The sequence below is a fragment of the Emydura macquarii genome, unplaced genomic scaffold (genome assembly GCF_026122565.2).
Source record: "Emydura macquarii macquarii isolate MOO-44397 ecotype Brisbane River unplaced genomic scaffold, CSIRO-AGI_Emac_v2 contig_369, whole genome shotgun sequence".
Taxonomy (NCBI): Eukaryota; Metazoa; Chordata; order Testudines; family Chelidae; genus Emydura; species Emydura macquarii.
The window spans coordinates 12,262,582-12,281,268 of NW_027130506.1; the positions used below are offsets into that span (position 1 = coordinate 12,262,582).

The following is an 18,687-nucleotide window of genomic DNA, read 5'->3' on the forward strand; positions in this document are numbered from 1 at the left end:
TCCTGAGGACCTACCAACCCTTATTTTCTATGATTCTATGACTTTTGATGCCCAGATTGAAACATGTTGAAAGGCTCTGCACCCACTGTCTGAAAATCAGGCATATTTAAGATGTCTCAGAACAGAGGCACCCAAAATTACTGGTCACTACTGAAAATCCTGGCCTACGCATTTTTGAAAGGTAGAATGCTAAATCCACTTGCAAAAAGATGCACACCATTGTTCACCTACATTCAGCATCTACAGCACCATTTTGCTTCATGTTTGGAAGGATATCTACACAAATAGGAAAGGCTGACATTAAAAAAAATATAAAATAAAAAAAGATGAAAGCTTAAATTTTGCAGAGACATGAATCTATATATAAATCACCTTTCGCATGATCATAACCTCCTCTCATGAGACTAACTGCTTTAGTAGCTGATCCAGTGTTGAAGTAAGGGCTTCACACAACATGTACGATTCAAAACTGTATAGGCCAGACAAACCTCTAGTCACTAGAGAATTTAGATAGGGAGCCGAATTTGCAGGGCACTTAAAATCCCATATGTGGCTGCTAAACTTGCACACAACCAGCAATGTTTGACACAAGTAGTATTTAGAAAAGGACTCATTTATAAAGAGGCTTATGTATGAAAACTGGGCTTTTAATACTCTAATTTATTCCAACTTGTACTTTGTTATTGCAGCACACACCATCTTCTAACAATGGAGTTCAGTTCAGGAGAGGGACATTACATTCATTGACAGCTGCAAGCAAGCATAATGCAATCTGAATGGGAGTTTGGATTGCCTTGTTTTAGTCATCCTAAATCAAAATCCATACCTAATTTTTAACACAGTCTTGAGTGTGTACATAAATAAAGCACAGTTGACATGAAAATGAAAAAAAAAAACCCAACAGAATCTCATTCAATTCCATGGCAGCAATCTAATACTTATTCAATTATATTCTTTTGAAATGAAAATGGCACATAAAGTTAAACTAACCAACCCACCTGCCTGCATCCGTGTGTTTTTATTGTCCTGGTCATGCAGAGTAAAAATGACTTAATACCCTTATTCTTGTGTTCCTAACTTTTGGTATCTCTTTGGGACAGCTATCCATAATCCTTTTAGTTTGACAAATTGCTGTGTTACTTGGGGTATTTACATTTCAAATTAGTTCAGTGTTTACAAGCATTCTAATTGGTCCCTATTAAATTGTTCTATAGGATATAATCTTCTCAAACTGTTAATTCACATCCCTCAAATGGGAGAGATAGTGGGGCCACTGCCATCAAAATGAATGGAGATACCATTTTCAATTCTTTTTATTGGCATCTCCATTTTTTCCAAGGCTAGCAACCATGACCTCTTTTCTGTTTGAGAGGCAGCTGAAAGGCATCTGGTCCTCTATCATTCCTTAAAGAATGGCAACAGGAATCAGACGATATGCAGTACTTGCACAGATTTGTTTTATGGACTAAGTCCTGATCTCAAAAGCAAAACTCCCAATGGCTTCAATAGGACCATGATTCGTCTTTAAGTGCAAATATCTAATAATGTTTGTATATACATATAAATATCATACAAGTATGGATAGCTGTAGATTAAAGAAATATCATCCCCCAACACTAGCCAATCATAGAGCAAGAAAGTATATTTTTACTTGAAAACATTAATTAATCTGAGTGAAACAGCTATTTAACACTAGACATGAATGCCTCACCACTAAAGAAGGGGGAAAAAAAATGCTAACAACAAAACAGTAACATTGTCTTCTTCTGATGTAAGGGCCTGTCCCTAAGAAGAAATGAGCATCCAATAACTTCCACTGAAGTCAGCAGGACTTGAGGATGTACTCAACATCCAAAGACCTGATCCAAAGCCTATTGCGATCAATGTGAGTCTTTATATTGATTTCAGTGGGCTTTTGATCAGGCCCCCTCAATTTAAGGGGGAGGATAATTGTTAAACAGACAGTCAATTAATTACAGACCTTGCACTGGGCTAAACAGACAAAACATTATCCACATAATCTCTTAAATATATCTCAAGATACCACAATAAAAAAATTGACAAGAAATTACAAAGAGGTGAAAGAAAAGAATGTATATCCATCTTTGAACTGCAAATGGCACCAGAATAATAAGAGTGGCCTGTTCGTGGTTGGTGTCTGTCATACAATCTCCCTTGTTTTGTTCTATGTGCTTTTAAAATGGCTCAAGCAAAATAACCTGAATTAAAAAAAAAAAAAAAAAAAAAATCTTGAACAGAATACACATTGAAAAAGATGAATAAAGCCAATTCTAGGGTTTGATCATGTGAACCTGCTTAATAAAAATAAGAAGAAGAAGTCAGGCATAACTGCCACACAATCTTTTCAGAAAAACAGGGGTGCGCCATTTGCTTTTTGAATTTTGTGATTTTAAATGGGGGGAAAATCCCTTAGGACTCGGACAATGATGCAAGAAGGGAAAGAGCCAGCTTCATGTTTAAATACAATGGACATGTAAAAAGAAGTTTCTTTAGAAATTAGGCACTTAGATTAACCCCTCATGGTGCAAAGGGAATGCAGTTTACAGCCCTGTGTGCCAGCAGGAGCTGCTGCCATCTGTGGGTGGATTCCCTTCTGAGGTCAGGTGCTGTTTACACTGACACTAGGGAAGTTGTACTAGGGAAGACCAGTCTTGATACATATGGCCAGAGCTCCACAGGAGTCTTGCTAACAGAGGATACGTGGGGGGAGGGGAAGGGTGGGTGCAAAACCCCAAAACCCCTCCTAAGCTAGCACTTATGAGGTAGTGCCTGTCTGCGCCATGCCTCAGTTCAGAGATTTCTTACAACACCCTGCTTGGTGGGTGTGGCACTAGAAAACCAACCAATTTGTGCATGACCAATAACAATTTAACTAGAATCATTACAGTTGTATCAGAACAATTCATTTGTATGTGAATTTTAAAGAGATGTACCAGACCAGCAATCATTAACACATTCATTTGTAGTAATAGAAATCAAGGGTAGATGCTAAATGTGTTTGTCTGTGTACCTGCATCCAGTTAGAAGTTTCCCTATGTAACCAAATTAGCTTTTAGATGCTAAATCCTTTTCATATCTTAATTGCCTTACATTATATATGCGACTATGATCAGTTAAGCTTATGATCAAAGATGTGAGATACTGCATAAAATTAATATTATCTACATTGTCTTCAGTTTATCTATCTCTGTTATAATGAAGGACCAGCTAATTGCCTTATGCAAATGAGTGTAATTAGTTTGCAGGTGTATGCATAGGAAATTGAATGTTAAATTCAAAGTGGTGGGTTAATGTGTGCTCAACAAAGACTCCTCCTCAGTCACATGCTTTGTTCAAAACACTTAACAGGATGCTTCAGCTATACAAGTGAAACCTCAGGCCTGATCCTGACTCTCTAGTCTGCTGAACTTTAAATAGAGAAAGTTTAACCTGTGAGACTGAGATCTTCCAACTAGTTATTTGGAATACTCTGGAAAATGCATGGAAAGACTCTAAGGCCTTGTGTACACTACAGAGTTTTGTCAACAACAGTCAGCATTTGTCGACAAAACAGTGTAGGTGTACACAGTACAATGCTCCTCTTGCTGACAAAACTCCCCTGCTTTGCTGACAAAATAAAACCACCTCGACAAGAGAGGCATTGAGCTTTTTGTGGCAAAGTTAGAGCGACAAAACATCAGTGTAGACGCTGTGTTCGTTATGTCGCCGTAACTGGCCTCCAGGAGGCATCCCACAATGCCCACTGTGACCTCTGGGCTCATCTGCTGCCCTGCATCCAGCTACACAGACATGCCCTCCTCCCCTTTCAAAGCCCCTGGAAATTTTGAAATTGCTCAGCGTAGAGAACTCACACAGCTACTGCCCAGCTGGGCATGCCGGCTCCTGGAAGGAAATGCACTCCTGCCTGGACCACAGGGGAGGAGGTGGATTTCCTGGGTCTGTGGGCATATTGTGGGGCCATGTGGGTGCCCATAGCTGTGCCACTGACTTGAAGGTATAGATTGGCTCCAAATCTGAGGTAGTTGTGGGTCAGGACAAAGTCACAAAGTTCAGCTATCAGATGTGACATATCATCATCAGGGAAAATTTCCCACCCCACCATCAACCTCAGCCTGGACCAGTCCACACAAGAAATCTACTTCCTGGACACTACAGTACAAATAAAGGATGGTCACATTAATACCACCATATACCGTAAACCAACTGACCGCAATACATATCTTCATGCCTCCAGCTTCCACCCTGGACACATTACACGATCCATTGTCTACAGCCAAGTCTTAAGACACAACCAGATTTGCTCCGATCCCTCAGACAGAGACAAACTCCTACAGGATCTCCATAAAACATTTTTAAAACTACAATATCCACCTGGAGAGGTGAAGAAACAAATTGACAGAGCCAGACGGGTACCCAGAAGTCACCTACTACAGGACAGACCCAACAAAGAAAACAGAACACCACTGGCCATCACCTACAGCCCTCAGCTAAAATCTCTCCAACACATCATTAAGGATCTACAACCTATCCTAGCAGATGACTCTTCACTCGCTCAAGCTGTGGGAGGCAGACTTATCCTTGCTTAAACACACACCCCCAACCTGAAGCAAATACTCACCAGCAACCATACACCATACAAGAAGAACGCTAACTCAGGAACTTATCCCTGCAACAAACCCTGTTGCCAGCTCTGCCCACACATCGACTCTAGTGACACCATCACAGGTCCTAACCACATCAGCCACATCATAAGGAGCTCATTCACCTGAACATCTACTAATGTAATATATGCCATCATGTGCCAGCAATGCCCCTCTGTCATGTACATTGGCCAAACTGGACTGTCACTACGCAAAAGAATAAATGGACACAAATCAGACATAGAAAATGGTAACATCCATAAACCAGTCGGAGAGCACTTCAATCTCCCAGGACACTCTGTAACTGACTTGAAAGTTGCCATACTTCTACAAAAAAACTTCCAAAACAGACTTCAAAGAGAAACTGCAGATCTGGAACTCGTCTGCAAACTTGACACAATCAAACTGGGTCTAAACAGGGACTTGGAATGGTTCTCTCATTACAAGAAGTAATTGTCACTGCTCACACATTCTCACCTCCTAATCAATGGTTGTGAATAGGCCTCAACTACTCTAATTGAATGGACTTTGTTTATATGTACCTTCCCCATTGTTGTTCCTTACCCTTGGATGTATATATACACCTCCTATCTGATTTCTATTCCTTACATCTGACAAAGTGGGTTACAGCCCATGAAAGCTTATGCCTGCAGAAATTAAATTTGTTAGTCTTTAAAGTGCTACAAGACTCTCGTTGTTTCAGTTGATAAAGCAGCTGTCAATCTAGTAGGATGCCCATGGAATAATGGGATTCAGAAACCTTCATCATGTGACTCTGTACCTGCCCCTACGAGGCACTGCAAACCCTTTCCAAAGCATCCTGCACGCAACTGCACAGTGGGATAGCTACCCATGGTGCACTGCTCTCTGTGTCAATGCAAGAGCTGCTATAGTGGATGCACTTCACTGACACAAGGAGCATAGTGTGGACACGCAACAGTGGTTTAACTACAGTGGTGGCTGTACGTCGGTGTAACTTGCTTCTACAAAACTCTGTAGTGTAGACAAGGCCTAAGAGACTTTACATCTAAGCTGCATTTGGATTCTGACCTTTTGTGATCATTCCAGAGAGACTTTTAAAAGCCAGCAGACTTGTCCATCACGGCTACAAACCTGATATAAGGACCTTGAAAGCACTTGTAATGTATATAATCTTTTAACTATTCCGTAACTCTCTTCTTTTCTTTTATTAATAAATCTTTAGTTAGTTTACTAAGGATTGGCTGACAACGTGATATTTCGGTATGATCTGAGATACATATTGACCCTAGGGTAAGTGTCTGATCCTTTGAGATCAGTAGAACCTCAGCTATGGTGAATCGAGTTTTCAATAACCTCTCAGTATATTACACCTGTTTGCCTAGATAGGAGCCAAGGCTGGAATGTTTAAAGGGGACTGTGTTTGGCTTCTTGTTAATCAATGTGGTATTGCAGAAGCTCTTTTAATACTGGTTTGATTGCTCTAATTATAGAATAAACCACCAGTTTTTAGGAATTGCCTGCCCTGTTTGTAGCCCATCCAAGCACCCGGTCACAGTGGACTTTTCCACCACTGGGAATAGTGCACCCCAAGCTATGCTATGTCAGGGTTGAATTAAGCCTGAGGTGTGCAGATGAGACTAAGGATATATCTACACTGAAAGGTAAAAACACCAGCACTGAGTCTCGGAACCCAGGTCAATTGACTCGGGCTTGCTGAGCTTGGGCTGCAGTGCTAAAAATAGCAGTGTAGACGTTCCAACGCAGGTTGGAGCCCGGGCTCCAAGACCCTCTCCCCTCGCCAGGTTTTACAGTCCAGGCTCCAGCTTGAGCAGGAATGTCTATGCTGCTATTTTTAACCCCATAGCCCGAGCCCCACGAGCCCAAGTCAATTGACCAGAGCTCTGAACCTCTGTGCCACAGGTGGCTCTTTGAAGTGTAGATCCATGTGCAGTAGATTTAGCCATGATGGCCATACTAATACCATCTGGTGCCCATTTTTTAAAGACATGTAACAGTACAAAATTCTATGCTGTGGTTGCCTTCAAACTGATATATAATCTTTATTTTGCCTTGCTACTGCTGTCACTTTGAGACAGGATGCTGTTGCCATAGCAGGAATTTACCGGAGCCTGAAGTGGCTAGGAAATGAGAGGATGAAGGAAAACAAAATTAAAGGGAAAATTATTCAAATGCCAATGTTTTCTTAAGCGTGTTAAAAAGTCCAACTTGGAGGAAAAGCCAACCCTATGAGAATACTGAAGCATGTATAGTGCTTAGCTAGCGATATGGTAAGGGGATACTTTTACACTAAAAATCACGTTTACCATGCTAAGTTACAAAACAGCTAAGCCTTTTGTCCAGCTTAGATATAGTACCATTCTAAGGTTCAGAGATAGTAAAGAAATGAATCTAGTCAAAAGTTTTGGGGTGGGAGGAAGAAGAAGAGAATAGACAATGGAGCAACTTTCTCCTGTTATTATCATTTTATTATTTATATTACCAAAGCACCTAGGAACCCCCAGTCACAAACTAGGACCTTATTGTGTTAGAAGCTGCATCAACACGGAACAAAAAGATTGTAAGTGCTCTGGGGCAGGTACTATGTAAGTATAAAATAAGAGGCAACCGAAGATGCAAGGAAACAATGAGAAAATACTGGTCTGGATGACAGACAGTGGTATCAACACGCCAGCAGCCTAAACCACTGTCAAATTTTTGTAGGCATCAAAGCAAAGGAGAGTTATAAGGAAAAATGTAAATAAAGATAATGAGTTAGTATGGACAGATGGAGGCAGGTCTAGAGTAGAACAGATCTGTGAGTTATCAACACAGAGATGGTAGTTGAATTGTGTTTGCAGTTGAGAGTACCAGAGATAAGTTGTAGAGGGAGAAGAGAGGGCACCCAAGGACAGAGCCCTGTGGATCCCCCACAGAAAGTGGGAGGAGGGATGAGGTGGATCCTACACAGGACATGTGAAGGAGCAATTAGAGAGGTAGGAGAACCAAAAACGGACAGAATCATGGAAGTCAAAGGAGGGCATGATTTCAAAAAGCACATGGCTGACAGTGCCAAAGGTGTCTCACAGGTCAAGGAAGATGAAGATGGAGTACTGGTTCTGAGATTTGGCTAAGAACAGGTCATTAAAGACTACAGCACATGTGGTTTCTGCAGAGAGCAAGGGGTGAAAGCTGGCTCGGAGAGCCTTTAGGATAGAATTGGAGATGAGCTCCAGACAGTGACAGTAAACAGCGCGTTCAATGAGTTTAGAGATGAAAATGAAAATGGAGATGGGGCAATAATTGAAGAGGCACACAAGTGGGGTTAGGTAGGTTTATTTAACATGGGAGAGACTAATGACTTTCTCTCTGCTTCCCGCTGCTTCTCATATAGAGGAAGTAAGGTGGGTGAGGTAATATATTTTATTGGACCAACTTCTGTTGGTGAAAGAGACAAGCTTTTGAGCTACAGCTAAATACAGGGTGGAACAGACGGTTAAGCATTAGGAGCTAACATATGTTGCAAGAGACCATTCAATATGCAATAGGCAATTAACACCTCTGCAGTTACCGGACAAAGGAGAGTTAGTGAGCTACAGATTGTTGCAATGAGACAGAAATTAGTGTCTACTGAGTCCATGATTTTCAGTGTCTAGCAAAGTTATGAATGTAAGCCCCCAGTCTTATCTTTTGAAGGTGTTCTGCAGGTTTCCTTTGAGGATGAAGACTAGAGGTCAGACAGAGTGACCATTTTGTGAAAAGTATTCACCTATGGGGGATATGGTGTTGTCTTCTGTCATTTTTCTGTGTGAGTTTATTTAAGAACACAGTGATTGTCTGGTTTCACCCACGTAGTTGTTACTGGGGCATTTGATGCACTGGATGAGGTACACCACGTGTTGCGATAGGCATGTGTAGGACTCCTGGATCTTGAAAGGTGTGCTGTGGGAGGTGTTGATCATTGTAGCAGTGCAGATGTGTGTGCAGGTTTTGCATATGTTGTCATGGCAGGGTCTGGTGCTGCTTTGAGTTGATTTGTGAGGTTGGGGGATTATTTGAAGGCCAAAAGAGGGGGATCAGAAAAGACTTCTTTCAGAATGTGGTCCCTATCAAGTATGGGTTGTAATTGTTTGATCATACCCTGTTTGGGTTCCAGTGTAGGTTAGTAGGTGACAACTAGGAGTGTATTGTACTGAAGAAAGTTCTCTCAGGGTATTTGGGTGGCTCATTCCCTGATGTGATGGAACCAATCTAACTACAACAACACTGCAAACAACTCTCATATATAGGGCAGATAAAAATCAACTTTGACTGGAGATAGAGCCAGTGTCCTGATTCACACTGGAACTGATGAAAATGGGGGGGGGGGGGGGAGTCAAAATTTTACAATGAAAATCAAATAGAAAAGAAATGCAGAAATAAGATCAATGGGGCAATTGTTTCTAGGACATTATAGTTTGTATACCATATTTCAGACCCAGAAATGAATCAGCATTTCAATAAAAGTAAATTGAAAAGCTGAACAAGAGAATCAACCAGCATTATGTGAATACTACAATATCCTGAGCTGAAACTTGATGTGGGGATACAAATCTGAATGGGCTGTTGACTTAAAAACAGATGCAGAGAAAATGATTTGAATATGGACAGAAGCTGGAAGTTGTTTTGAGTCAGATTATACACAGATCTATACAGGTAAGAAAGTCTGCATCTGAACATAAGAATGGCCATAGTAGGTCAGACAAATGGGCCCAGTGTCCTGTTTTCTGACAATGACCAGTGCAGCTTTTTCAGAGGGAATGAGCAGAACAGGGCAATTTCGAGTGATCCATCCTCTGTTGTCCAGTCCCAGCTTCTGGCAGTTGCAGATTATGGGACACCTGGAGGATGGGGGTTGCGTTCCTGACTATCTTGGCTAATAACCATTCATGAATCTATCCTCCATGAATTTATCTAATTCTATCCAACCCCTGACTCTGAGATTCAGACTCTGACCACTAGGCTAGACTCCTGCTCTGACCCTAGGCCAGACTGCCTATGACCTGGTCTCCTGACACCAATCAAGATTGCCCAGGCGCACGCACATCCTGACATGGAGTACCAAAAGGGACACTACTCAAAAAAAAGAATACATACTACTTGACCTTTTTTTCTCTCCTTTAAACGAAAAGAAAGAAATACACAAAATTACTGAATTTCTGCCATAGAACACCTCATCTGAAAGCTTTGTTAGCCAAAACACTAATAGTAACCCTCTAATGCATAGTATAGAAATGCCTGGACTTCCAGGGTGGATGCTTTGTAAATCTCCTCTATAATATGTGGAAATCTATAGTTTTTGGGGACACCAGCACTAATGTAAGGAGCTGAATTGGAGTTATGAAACAGCCTACATATAAGTATACCTATGATCATACAGCGAAAAGTCGATCAATTTTCATTAATGTCTTGGATAATGGAGTACACTTATAAAATGTGTGGATGACATCAAGCTGGGTGGGCTGCAAGCACTTTGGAGAACATGATTAAAATTTAAAATGACTGACAAGTTAGAGAATTGGTCTGAAATCAACAAGATGAAATTCAATAAAGACAAGTGCAGAGTACTTCACTTATGAAGAAAAATGCACAACTACAAAATGAGGAATAGCTGGCTATGTGATTGTACTGATAAACGGACCTAAAGCTTATTATGCATCACTAACTGAATATGAGTCAATAATGTGATGCCATTGTGAAAAAAGCTAATATTCTGGGTGTATGAAAAGGAGTGTTGTAGGTAGGATACAGGAATGTCTCACTGTACTCAGCACTGGTGAGGCCTCAGCTGGAGTACCATGTCCAGTTCTGGGCACCACACTTTAAGAAAGATGTGAATAAACTGGAAAGAGTCCTGAGGTCAGCAATAGAAATGATAAAATGTTTAAAAAACCTGTCCTATTAAGACTGGTTAAAAAAATTATAATGTTTTGTCTCGAGAAAAGAAGACTGAACGGGGACCTGGTAACATTCTTCAAATACATAAGGGCTGCTATAAAGAGGACGGTGATCAATTGTTCTCCATGTCAGCTGAAGGTAGGACAAGAAGTAATGGGCTTAATCTGCAGTAAGGCAGATTTAGGTTAGATATTAGGAAAAACTTTCTAACTATAAGGATAGTTAAGATCTGGAATAGGCTTAAGAGAGGCTGTGGAATCCTCATCACTGGAGCTTTTTAAGAACAGGTGGACAAACACCTGTCAGGGATGGTTTAGGTTTACTTGGTCCTGCCTCAGTGCAGGAAGCTGGACTTGAAGACTTCTTGAGGTCCCTTCCAATCCTACATTTCTATAATTTTATGCATACTCACCATAAACATAGCTGGGTAAGAATAACAACAGGGGGTAAAAAATCTAAAGACATTCAGAGACAAGAAGAGGTAGCTTTATATGGTAAAGTTTCAACATTCTTTAAAGAAAAGAATTTGCAAGACACAGAAAAAGTAGTCTGGTATTCTTGTGAAAAATGTTTCAGAGACGAAGCTAGCATAATTTTGTACCACCATCACATATTTCTCCAGTTCTGTACAACATACTGGGAGCTTTTCAACCTCACGAATGTGTCCAAAATACCAGCTCACCTATTAAAAATTACAGGTGTTTCCGAAAATGCATGTGCATATAAACACCTCCTGCAGGTACCAATTTTACCAACAGCAACTCAAGCAGATCAGTCTTTAAGCAACTGAGGAAAGAACTGATTTCTTTCTATTTTAATCCTAATGAAACGTAAATTAAAAAGAAAATCCAAGGACTACACTACTGTGATCATATCAACCTAGTATGGATTTGTTTAAATGCACATTTCATTAGGATGTACATTTTTCTGGACTAGCATGGTGTATGCATTAATTCTACTACATGAATAGCGTGTATTTATATTCATGTGTATTCCTTTTACAGATACCCCAGGAGCCAGCAAAAGTGAAAATTAAGCAAAGCTACTATTTTATTGGGGCTTATGGCTTGGATCTTTTTCTTCATATCTTTCAAACTCTTAAGACTTCCAACTGAAAAAAATTGAGTCATATCAATTCTTTAAAAGACATGGAATTTGCTTTCCTTATCTTTAGAAAATATCCATTTCCTTGAACAATATTCCTTGTAAAAAAAGCTTTTAATTGCAGTGGATCAGTTAGAGGTTGTGTTTTGCATTCTGCTCCACTCTCTTTGTCACAGCCTCTATTCTCATTGAATTGTGCTTCCTCCCTCCCATACATGATGTTTCTTGTCTATTTCTACCATTCTTTATCTATCAACCACTTCTTAGTCTCTCTAACCCTTTATTAGTTTATTTCCCAGTTACTCTTTGGTTCTAAGTCTCCCTCTTTCTTCAATCTATTTCTCTGCTTCACTGCTGTCTCTCTACCCTCCCTTTAACAGATCCAGAACAACTCAAGTACTATGCCACAAAGAAAGCTCCTCATCAGATCTTCCTCTGGATAAGATTCTGATAGGAGCATTAGTGCTGAAGTGGCTTGAAACTGACAAGACTGAGCCTCTGTTCACCCACTGCTGTCAGAGCTGCAGCATAGAGTCTTGTCAATTTCAGACCATACTGGTAATGCTTCAGATTGACATCTTGGTTTCCTCTCAGGCATTTGACGCATATTATATTTCCTAGTAGCAGCTGTACATTTTCATAGATGTCACACAATCAATTTTTCCCAGCCTAGATATCAATAGAAGCCTAAGCTTGATAACATTTTTCACACTGGCTCTCAGCGAGGGTTGGACTATGGCAATTTAGGGCCATAGGCACAACTCACATGGGCCCTTCAATAGCCTCACACCTATACCCCACCCCTGACATGGGCCACCTCCTGCTTGTGCTGCCTCTGGTGCCAGGGAGCAACGTCAGCGCCGGGAAGGAGACTCCATGTCCCGTATCAGTGCAGGTCGGCTCGACGACACCAACCTGGAGCGACTACTAGGGGAGCGGCTCTGCTCTACCCTACGTGACCATCCGGAGGGAGATCTTCCTGGCTGTACCAGGGATCTCCACCGCCATTCAGAGGGACCCAACACGGGCTTCCCCTGTGACACCGGCCCCTTCTCCCTCGGTGGAGGGGAGGGTGTAGGCAAGGCCAACAAGGCTCTTGCTGCCTGAAAAGCCTCCGGCGTCGACGGCGGCACTCTCCCACTCCCAGGAGTCGGGGGGGGCGCGGCCTGACCAGAGATGCAGGCACCAGAGAAAGGGTCTCGACAGGCTGAGTTCAGTGCATCTCAGTACTAGACCCCGCCCGTACCGACGGCGCAGGGGAGTGTCCGCGCTTCGCATGCTGCTTCCTCATCTTCTTCGGTACCGGTGCACGGTGCTGAGTTGCGGACGGTGCCGACAGCGCGCTCTGTACCGATACCACACTCAGTACCGAGGCGGAGTGGGTCAGCTCAGATGCCGGGAGGAGCGCTGCCTCCATCAGCAGGACTTTCAACCGGATTTCTTGGTCTCTTTGAGTCCTCGGTTTAAAAGCCTTGCAGATTCTACACCTATCCTTTCTGTGGGCTTCCCCCAAGCGCTTAAGACAGCTGTCCTGAGGGTCGCTGAGCGAGAAGGCCTTCCCGTAGGAGGCACAGGCTTGAAGCCTCGACCACGCGAAGTCCCAGCTGGGACTGCTAACTACACTTAACGGTCTTAACTAACTAAAACTAAACAGATATTTACAAACAAGTCCAAACAAGGGGAATAGTACTTGCTGTGAGCAAGGCTAGTTCTAGCAACCATCACGGGCGAAAAGAAGGAACTGAGGGGGCGTAGGGCCGGCAGCACCTCATATACCACGGCATGTGCGTGGGGCTTATTTGCTCTGCTCCTACCCTCCACCCCCTAGAGGGCTGTAGCCAGAGGTGGTGCTGCCTGGTGAGCAAGGATGACACCAAGGACTTTTTGCCATGTGGACTGACAACCCTGCAAGAAGGGGTGACTCAGTGGGTATGTCCGGTACAATGTTGTAGTGCCAGAAGAGGGCAAAGCCCCCTTTTTACATGGTGCCCTGTGACATGGATATAAACAGAATATTTAGCCACCTCATCCCTACTTTATACATAGAGATAGATTATGGAGATGTTGGCAGTGACTCCATTGTTAGGACTGCTTTGAAATTTGCACTTAAAGCAGGACTGAAATCCCTATTTTTCACTTTAATGACTGAATGTAGTCTCCAAATTTGACACTAACTCTTCACGAACCAGATAATTTTAGTAAAATATTTACTAACTTGTGCAGAGGAAACATTTTTAAAATGATGCTTTTTGAAATGTTGCTACTTCCCTGGCACTTTTTTGGAATTTTTTGGCTAAACAACCACATTCCCCACAAACGCTGAACTTTACACACATACTCATGCTGATAACATCTTGGATACTTTGAGAATTTTAAAATTAAATACTAAGAATCAGTGCTGGTGTTCAAGACAACTAACTGAGGGTATGTCTATACTGACGGTGGCAAAGTTGCCGCCGTCAGATCGACCTATCTGGTCAGTGTAGACCCGCTCAATTGATTCAGAAGTTGACGCTGGTAATCCACCCCCTCAAGTGGCATAGCGCTGCATTGACGGGAACACGGTTCCCATCGGCGCAGTGCAGTGAAGACGCTGCACAGAAGGGAAGCACAGCAGTCAACGGGAGTTACGCAAGCTACTCTGCTTAGCTTGCGTAACTCCTGTCGACTGCCGCTGAATTGCTGGGTAAGTATAGACCAGGCCTGAGTTTGGGCAAGATGAGCCAAAAGAAATTCTCAGACCCTATAGCTACTTCCATCTTCTCAGGCCACCAACCTGACATCCTGCATCAGCACCTGTGCTCTGAGGAGCCAAGCTGGGAAGAATTGGGAAGCAGGGACAAGCTGGTATGTCAAGGGGGAGAAGGCAAAATGAGTGTGCCTCGGGGTATGTCTACACAGCAACGTAAGCCCGGTCATAAGCTGGGGCTCAAGCCCAAACCCCCTTAAGTCCTTACACCAGTTGTGCTAACCTACAGCTTGGACTTAGGTCCCAGGACCCTGCAAGGCTGAGTACGTGTTAAGCAGAGATCTAGGATCTGAGCCCTATTGCTTTTCTGTGTGCACGCAGCCCGAGCTTGACTCGGGTCTCAAATGTCCTCTGTATGTATCCCACAGTTCCCCGCGGCAGAGGAGCAGCACTGCAGGCAGCCAGCACAGCAGCCAGAAATGCCATTACTGTCTGGCCTAGTGTGCTCCGTGTTCCTGCTCCTCTTGCGGCGGCACCAGCTCCTGCTCCAGCTCCTTCTCGCTACTGTCTGGAGCTTGCCCAGAGCAGGGAGCAAAGCTGACAAGCAGGAGGCAGCTCTCAGCCGCCAGGATGTTGGGAGTCATCCCTCCCTCAGCTGTGCTGAGCCAGGAGTCTTGCCATTCCCCCTCCCTGAAGGGCAGCTGCTAGGCTCCCCACTCCATACTCTGGCCCTTGCCCGCAGATCCCCCCCCCACCCTCCTTGGGGCTTTGTGTGCAGAGGCGCCCAGGCAGTGTGCACTGTGAGGGTGGAGAATGGGAGCCAGCCCCAAAATTTCCCCCCAGCCTTCCAAGGATCCCTTATCTCTGCCTCCTGGAGTGTAGCGGGGGCAGGGATAAGGGATCCCTAGGGGGTGCTGGAGTACACTGCTCCCCAAGCCCTGGGGATGCACGTCACTGCTCTGCAGCTGGCAGCAGCCAGGCTGGGGTGCAGGTGTTTTTCTCTGAAACCTACATTTTATGTTAAACATCAAAACAGACAGACAAAAATAAATAAAAACCCAACCAAACAAAAACACCTTCACTGAACAGCCCATTTGAAAAATTAAGAATTGCAAAGTTTAATTCTAATAATTTGACAGCCCTGGAGACCGGTGTCCTAATTATCCTCAGAACAGGTGCACGTGGGTAGTTTCCTGCCCATGTGACTCAGTGCAGAGGTGGAATGCCCAATTCTCACATTAGATGATAGTTCAATATAAAGTCTTCTCAAACCACAATCACTCTACTGAGACAGCCACCACAGGAGCTAATTATGCAGTTTATGTACTCATTTGCTCCTTATTGGCACCTGAGTCCCATTAATGGCACCATCACAGTTGGGAAGAAGGGTGGGCAGTAGAGTTTTCCTACAGTGTAACACATTCGTAAGGTTAGAGTGTTGACATGGGGGGGAGGGGGAGGACACCAGGCACTCTGTTATAGAGTTACTTTGACTTGAGTTTGTGCACTGCAGTGTGGATGCCAGAGCACTAGGTTCGAGCACAGGTCAGATCCTTAATCTAGGGTTAAAATGCAGTGTAGACTCTCACGCCCAGGGTTCCCTGATCTGGGTTAAATGACTCAAGTCCCACTAACCCTAGGGGTACATTGCTGTGTAGATATACCCTTGGAGTGAATGAGAGGTTGAGTAGAGTTTTGGGGAAACAGTAGAAGGTTAATAAGGACATGTGGGGACTATGGGGAAGCAAGATTTGAGGTCAGGGTGCTGGGGGAGGGGCACCTGTGCAGGGGCATAGGGTGAGAAGGAGCTTGGTGCCCCTGTGCCAAGATGAATTAAGATTACTAGATTCAATAAGGAGAAGTTACTTAAGTACAGTAACTTGAGTTCTTCAAAATATTTTGTTCCTACAGGTGCGCCACCATGGGATCTGTGTATGATAGTACACTCTTGACCAGAGATTTTAACTAGCAATGTTTGTGGGTTTGCACCTGCACAGAACAACGCATCATGGTCCCAAGCAAGGGCATATAAGGAGGTGCAGACCGGCCACTGCTCCAGTTCTTTTTTGGCCATGAAGCCTGGAAGATTCCACAGCAGAGGGGAAGGATGGCAGGACATGGAGCATCCACAGGGAGAAAACATCTCAAAGAACTAAAGTTACTGTACAGATAAGTAATTTCTCCTCCTCCCTAGAGTTTATGTCCCTATGGGTGCTTCACCACAGGATGTGGGCGCACCTATGCACTCTTGACTGGAGACTGTAAATAGCAGGGTCTGCAACTGTACAAAGCAGGAGTCTTGTGCTTCCAGGTGAGGGCATACAAAGCAGTGCAGACCCACCACTGCTTTAGTTCTTTCTCAATCACCTGCAGCTTGAGATGGAGCAACTGTGGTGTCTGTTGTTTCCAGCTGCTTCCTGCCTTTTTCAAGATTCTTGTTTATGTTGTCTGAATCCCAAAACAGGCAGCGGTTGGAGGATTACATTAGACCTCAGGAACCTGAACATCTACATTCTATCGCTGCACTTCAGAATGGTGACGCTAGCTACCATAATCCTATCCCTGGATCCAGGGGACCGGTTCATTGCACTTGACCTGCAAGATGCCTACTTCCATGTGGCTATTTATCCCTCCCACAAAGGCATTCTGCATTTTGTCATAGGCTTGGATCATTACCAATACTGTGTCCTTCCCTGTCCAATACTGTCTCTCCACGGCTCGGAGGGTCTTTAGGAAGATCCTTTTAACAGTGGCAGCCCACCAATGTCAATGGGACATCACGGTCCCTTTCCATATTTGGATGATTTGCTCCTCAAGGGCCACTCTGCGCAACAGGCCCGGCTAGCAGCTATCAAGACCCTAGGCCTATGTCAGTCTTTGGCCTGTAGTTACTCAAGTCATCCCATTGCTAATTTGAATATTGGCACAACATTATCACTCTTCCAGTGTTCTGGAATTTTCTCAATATTCCAAGATTTATTAAAAATTAGCATAAGCCAGCCCGAGATCTCCTCAGTCAACTCTTTCAGGACTGTTGGGTGCAAGTTATCTGAACCTTCTGATTTAAAAATATGTATTTCTAGTAGATGTTATTTAACATCCTCACTAGTTACTAATGGACTGATAAGTACTACATTATCCTCAAGTGACACGAATACACCATTCTGCTTTCTTACATGTACAGCACAGAAATATTTATAGCATACTAATGCCTTTTTTGCATTATTATTAATAATGTTACCATCTTCATCTAGTAACAGGCCTATAACCATTAGTAGGAGTTTTTTTTATTTCTAATATACTTAAAAAAACTCCTTGTTGTCCTTAGCCTTGTCAACTATAGATTTTTCTTGTCTACAAATTACCTTATTTATTTTCTACTTTTCATAACTTCTAATTTATAACAATTACTATCTATTTTCCCTGTTCTTCTATTTGTTATATATAACTTGTTTATTTTCAATCATTGCCTTCACTTCTCCATTGAAACAGGCCAGGTTTTTAGCCTGAGTAGTCCTCTTTCTTGAATGTAGAATCATGGCTCTTTGGCCATCTAATAAACTCTTCTTAAAGAACCCCAAATTTTCATTTGCAATCTCTGCAATGAGAGATAGGGCAACAGAAAGTCCCTCAACCATCCTAGCTGTATATCATTGAAGACTTTTACAGTAAGGACTCAAGTGTAGTTGCTGGCAATAGGTAACCAATGCAAGTTGCAGAATGTGGACGTGGATTACATCTACTTGTAAAAAACAATGAAGTTCTTTAAAAAATCAAGCAGCAATTCTAAAGTTGGCTAGTAATTAGATTTTTTATTTTCTTGCTGCTGCAGTTACCTCTCAAACTAATGAGCACCCTGCACAGTGTATAAGCCTAGAAAGAGAATTCTTCGTCACCTACTCAACTAGAGTTTGACTTCAACAATAGTATCAGCCACTAAGAGTTTGAGGCTAGGAGAGCTGAGTCCAAATTAAGTTTAGTCCCCTGCTAAGAGTTGCCATGCCTCTAATGGAAAGAAAGAGAAATAGAATGGAGTTAGTTAAACCACTTCTTGATGTAGACAGCAATGTAAAGTATATTACATGTTTAGTGTGTGCGCCCTTTTAAAAAGAAGCCGTAGCAACAGATTTTAAGCACCTGAATTCTAGTCCTCCATACCGCCAGACAACACACATGAAAAAAGGAAGCTGACCATAGCTACCTGCTAATTCCAATGGGCTCTGAAAGTCATGCTGGTCTTATTTTCTTCTCTTCTCATTTATCACAAGCAACATTTTGCAGGCCAAATATGCCTATAGTGACACCTATGCCACCCTG

General features: G+C 42.9%; 1 protein-coding gene across 1 annotated transcript in view; it reads right to left on the reverse strand.

Annotated features, from left to right (window-relative positions):
• The window catches only part of ZFAT (zinc finger and AT-hook domain containing), a 145,062-nt gene that overhangs the window by 5,877 nt on the left and 120,498 nt on the right, over nucleotides 1-18,687 (reverse strand). The gene's annotated exons all lie outside the window — the stretch shown is intronic.